At 34.3% G+C, this 6,000-nt stretch overlaps 1 pseudogene; it reads right to left on the bottom strand.

Moving 5' to 3' along the window:
• Positions 1–229: 229 nt before the first annotated feature.
• Positions 230–6,000, bottom strand: part of LOC102405667 — a 106,387-nt pseudogene continuing 100,616 nt past the window's right edge.

The raw sequence follows: 6,000 nt of genomic DNA, 5'->3' as shown, positions 1-6,000 counted from the left end.
TCAACGGACATGCATTTGAGCAATCTCTGGGAAAGTGAAGGACAGGGAAGCCTGGCGTGCTGAATTCCATGGGGTCACAAAAAATCAGACATGACTGAGCAACTGAACAAAAACAACAACAGGGACCAGAATGATGGGGGCAGAGGTATAGGAGCAGAAGCAGGAGATAACTTCTGGTTTTTCTACACAAATGAGGATGAGAGAGAATGATGATTTGAACAGTATTGTATCAGTGGAGGTACTGGCTCAGGGTCACATTCTGATATTTTCTGAGTATGTGTTTAACAAGATGTCCTGTAAGAATCAGGAGTTACCTGAAGGTTTGAGGCCTTAAACAATTGGAAGGGAAGAGCTACAATTTTATAGATTGTACAGCACATTTTAGTGGGGAAGATGAGGATCTTGGTTTCTAATATGTGAAGTTTGACAGGATAACATTAAGAGTAGGCAGCTGAATTTAATTTTGGTGTGTAACTGGTATACAAACTAATAGTCTTCAGCATAGCAAAAATATTGAAAGTGAGGGGATCACATGAGGTCTTTAGGAGTGTTCAAATAAAGAAAATATGCAAAAACAAAATCTTAGTTTTGCACTTTTCCAATATCAGAAGGTGCAAATATAAGGAGGAATCCACAAAGTAGATTGAGAAAGAAAAATCAATAAGACGAGCAAAATCCATGAGATTAGTGAACATTCAAAGCCAAATGAACAAAGTATTTCACCGAGGGGGGAGTAATGAGACTTCAAATTATTTTAATTATAGTTCTGAATATCTCCTTTTAATTTTCAGTGATTTTTGCTATCTTTGATATTTTTATTCACAATATTTTACAACCATAGTTAATGTAATTAATCTGCTACTCATGACATTATAGGTATTATGCTAAGAATGAAACTTCTAGAGGTCTCATTATCTCTCCAAACAGGTGAATGATTTACCTTTATAATCCACTATTATAGGTGCTTTACGTGATGTCAGAACCCGAATTCTACAGAGAAAGAGGTGAAAAATAGTATGAAAAAATGTACCAAAAATGAAATAATGTTTCTGAGGCTTAAAATATTATGAGTTTTTCAAGAAAGCAAAAAAGACTGGCTGGGGGGATGGTCAATTACTTCCTTGAACTGGGTTCTAGTTGTACTTCCATGTAAATTAGGAATAATTTAGCAAGCTCCATACAGGTGATGTGTACTGTGTCTTCTATGTATTTCATAATTCAATAAAAGGAAGCTTGTTTAAAAAAAAAGACAAGATTACAAGTAGAGCAAAGACCATATACAGTGAATATTGGAGGCACGAGAAGACATATCACATTTTGGGAAGAGCAGGTAGCTTGACATAGCCAGGGATCAGGGACATTACAATGTAGGTATAGCAATTGAATTAAGGAGATAAATGTGTACCATGAAAATGGACCTCTCATGCATGCTAAAGTGTTTGTGAAAGTCCTTGAAAGTGATGAAAATCATTAAGGATTTTCAAGTAATTTTTTTAAGTTGATGTTTTAGAAAGAATTGTATTGGTAGCATTTGAGGGTTAAACTAATACTAGGTAATATGAGTTAATTAGTTATTGTAGTAGCTCAGATGAAAATTTCTGGGAAATTAAATGCAAGCAGGGGAACTAAGCATCTGAAGACAGTGATGAGTATAAACTACATACAATAGGAAGCAGAATGAGCATGATTTAGTGACTTAATGGAAAGGTGTAAAGTAGATATAGCTAGAAAATCATCAGGTCTTTATTATTAGTGAAAAGAAAACAAATGAGGAAAATTTGGTGTGTACATGTGAATTTGTTTTGTAAATACAGCTCTAGAAAAACGGATGAGCTCAATATTACAAAAATCCGAGTTTGAGACCATGGAGCACACAAAAAATAACACAATAGAAGTCTAGAATTTAAATGAAAAATTCTCATCGGGGGTACATAATTAACATAATCAGTATATAGGTGATATATGAAATATGAAAACAGAGTAGAATAGTCAGAAGAGCATTTGAAGTGATACAAGTAAAAAGTCAATGATAAAATTTGGGGCAAACACTTTTTAAGGAGCGGAGAAAGAATAGAAAGCCGCAGATTCACCTGAGAAAGAGCAGTACAGGAGGAAGGAGAGAAGCAGGGAGAGAGTTGTAGGACAAGACAATGGCATATTTATATTTCCAAAATTAAAGAATAATCATTAGCATCAAAATATCCCAAGAAACCAGGGCCAAAGCGATGAGAATGGAAAAAAATGGCCAAGAGTGTTGAAATTAGATCACTTGAAAAATGATGATATAATTGCTCTTCATTATTGATACTATTTGTTAGTAAATATTAAATAAACATATTCTTATATAAGTTCTGAGAATTGAATGGCACTTATATGTGACTTAAGAGACGATTTCATGGCTGAAAAAATTTTTAAAGTCTTAGCTACCACAGTTGCACGAATTTAGACTACCAAACCTCTGGAAAGTTTTGTTGCATTGGCATATTACTCAAAAGCATATTTTTTGAAAACTAAGTTGTTGCATCAAGTGAATTCTACAGGGTACATTGCTGTTGAATTGGTACCTTGAATGATTCTTTCATTATTAACTAACTCTATTAGTTAATAATAAAATTATAATTTATTAAATTACAGTTTCAGTTCAGTTCAGTTTAGTTCAGTCACTTAGTTATGTCCAACTCTTTGTGACCCCATGAACTGCAGTACGCCAGGCCTCCCTGTCCATTACCAACTCATGAATATATTTATTTAATATATTAAATTAATTGTAATATAGTTATTAAAATAATTATAAAATAATTTTATAATTCAATCTATTATGAAATTAATGTTAATAATTGGTATTGCATATTCTTTTAATTTTTAAAATAATATATGCCTAAATGTAAAATAAGCATATCTAAAACAACCTGAAACAATACAAGTGTTAAGTGTTAGTCATTCAGTCATACCCAACTCTTTGTGACCCCATGGACTGTAGTCCACCAGGCTCCTCTGTCCATGAGATTCTCTAGGCAAGAATACTGAAGTGGATAGCCATTCTGTTTTCCAGGGGATCTTTCTGACCCAGGGATCAATCTTGTATCTCCTGCATTGCAGGCAGATTCTTTGCTGTCTGAACCACCAGGGAAGCCCATGTATGAAACAATATGAAGTTATGTAAAGTACAAATCAATCATCTATAAACTGTCGATTCTTCATCCCCTTCCTTCCACCCCACTCGCTGGATAACACTGTGAACGAATGGTCATTTGTCCCTACAAATCTTTCTTTAAGTATATAGCTATTATTGCTATTCAATAGAATTTTCTGAGATGATGAAATATTCTAATCTGTATTATCTAATATAGGAGGAATTAGCCATATGTTGCTAGTGAACAGTTGAAATGTGAGTCATGTGATATTTCAAATTTTTCTTTTTTAATTCATTTGAACTTGGATGGCTACATGTGCCTAGTGTCTAGCAATGATTATTTACTTAAGAAATTTAGGTGTATTCACTCATGTAATTCTGAAAACAACGTATCAGATATATACTGTTATCGCCATTTCAGAAATGAGGAAACAAGTATAAGAGGTTAAATAAATGATTTGATAACAACACTGATTACAAAAAAAAGAAAAGAAAATCTGTATTGTATACTTGGCACTTACACAAGCCAGTCACTGGGTTGAGTTACTGGTATTAGTCATTAGTCTACTACTATTCTAGTCAAAGCTATGGTTTTTCCAGTGGTCATGTATGGATGTGAGAGTTGGACTGTGAAGAAAGCTGAGCACCGAAGATTTGATGCTTTTGAACTGTGGTGTTGGAGAAGACTCTTGAGAGTCCCTTAGACTGCAGGGAGATCCAACCAGTCCATTCTGAAGGAGATCAACCCTGGGATTTCTTTGGAAGGAATGATGCTAAAGCTGAAACTCCAGTACTTTGGTCACCTGAAGCGAAGAGTTGACTCATTGGAAAAGACTCTGATGCTGGGAGGGATTGGGGGCAGGAGGAGAAAGGACAACAGAGGATGAGATGGCTGGATGGCATCACCGACTCAATGGACATGAGTCTGAGTGAACTCCGGGAGATGGTGATGGACAGGGAGGCCTGGTGTGCTGCAATTCATGGGGTCGCAAAGAGTCGGACATGACTGAGTGACTGAACTGAACTGAACTGATACTAGTGATTCATCATGGTTCTAGTCAACAGTCACAAACCTCCAGTAGGGTATGTTATGTTACTATCCTCAGTTATCAGGTTAAAAAACCAGGCTTGAAAGAGGTTAAGTAACTTACCTAAGGTCACAATCAATGAGTATCAGGGCCCAGACAGAACAACCTGTCTGACCTCCAAACTTGCTTTCTTCCCTTGCCAAATATTAATGCTTCTTGACAAGAAGCAAAAAGATAGTCAGTGTTCAGGCTGGTTAAAATAATTATGACACATTTTCAAGGGCTGCCTTTCATCATGATCCCACACCCGACAACAAGGAAGAACATTTTGGCTTCTCTTCCCTCTGCTTTCTCCTTCCTACCAATAAAGAGAAAGGGGGGGGGACCTCAATAATAAGTTCCATAAATAACCTTAAGATTTTAAAGAGTTTCTCTTTTTACACTAGAACAGAACAGTAGAAGAGTGAAAGGAAATCCATTTTGAATTTAAGTGACTCCAGTCCTTGGATCTATTAGTGCGGCTTTGCCTCATCCGCTTCTCCTTTGTTCAACATGACACCTGCCCTCAAACGACAGAAGAGATTAAATCTTTTAGAAGAAATGCTTCCACTTTGCACTGAGAAGGGAACTGTTTCATAATCTTTGTGTAAGGAAATTTGGCCATATTACACCACTGACATTCTCAGTTTTCCTAACTAAATATCGCTCTCATCATAACTTTTGGCAGAGTTGGGAGTTACAGACTTGGTATTTTAATGTGAAGTTTCCTTCAATAACTTAATAGATGACATTTATAAACCAAGAAAAAATTTTCCTTCACACACTAATCTTAAATTACTGAAAATCTATAATTAGACCAATTAAAATCTAAATGTATTGCCTTAAAATATAATATATTGTGATAATATACTGTGATTAGTTGTCATAATTCTAAAATTCCCTGAATTCAAGTCATGATTAATTAGAGCGGAACTTATTTCTTGTCTGAGTTATCTTTTTTTTTTTTTTTTGATTGATTGGCCATATTGTTATTTAGGCTCTGACAGAGCATGGAGGAATATTGTGCATGAGACATTAATCAGGAAATTATGCATTGCTTTCACAACTGGACTTTACTTTATAATATTGTATTAGCCCTTAACATGCAAATTATTTTAGGTAATTACCTCATTTTTCAGTGGCCATTTGATGGATAGATGTTTCATGCAGATTCTTCTGTATAATCTAAAATCTTGTGGTGATTTGTTCCCTTTCTTGTTCATAAAAAAATCCCAGTTTGAATTGTCATACATTAGACTCATGCGGCCAGTTGTAGAAAGCTCTGGCTGTATAAACTCATTCTCTCAATTTCCTTAAACTGTAATTCAAGCTGGCAATTTGAGCAAGTGGTACAAAAAACTATAATGTCATCTCTTTCCATATCTAAAACTCTGCTCATGATTGGTATTTTTGTATCATTGAAGGAAAAGCTAAGATAATTTCTGGCCCATGGATAGATCATGATTCATAAATAAAATATTATTTATTGTCTTTCTAGATAGTTCAACTAGCAAATTTGTTATTATTTTCTTTTTTAAAAAATAAAGATTTAAACACTAAGTGAATATACCACATTACAATTACATGTCTCTATTATTTGATTTATTATTAAATATTTACTAATATTCAAAACAATACAGCTTCAATTAATATTATGGTAAATGAATATAGGTAGACTGTTTTTATATGTCATAATTTTAGTTTTCAAACACATAGAATGTATTATTTGACCTCTGATCCACAGTTTGATTAGATATATTCATGTATATGAACTGCCCAGATTATTTAGATCATTCTTTC

This window comes from Bubalus bubalis, chromosome 9 (genome assembly GCF_019923935.1).
Source record: "Bubalus bubalis isolate 160015118507 breed Murrah chromosome 9, NDDB_SH_1, whole genome shotgun sequence".
In the NCBI taxonomy this organism is placed as follows: domain Eukaryota; kingdom Metazoa; phylum Chordata; class Mammalia; order Artiodactyla; family Bovidae; genus Bubalus; species Bubalus bubalis.
The sequence above is the reverse complement of the archived record's forward strand: the minus strand, read 5'-3'. Positions and strand labels throughout refer to the sequence as shown.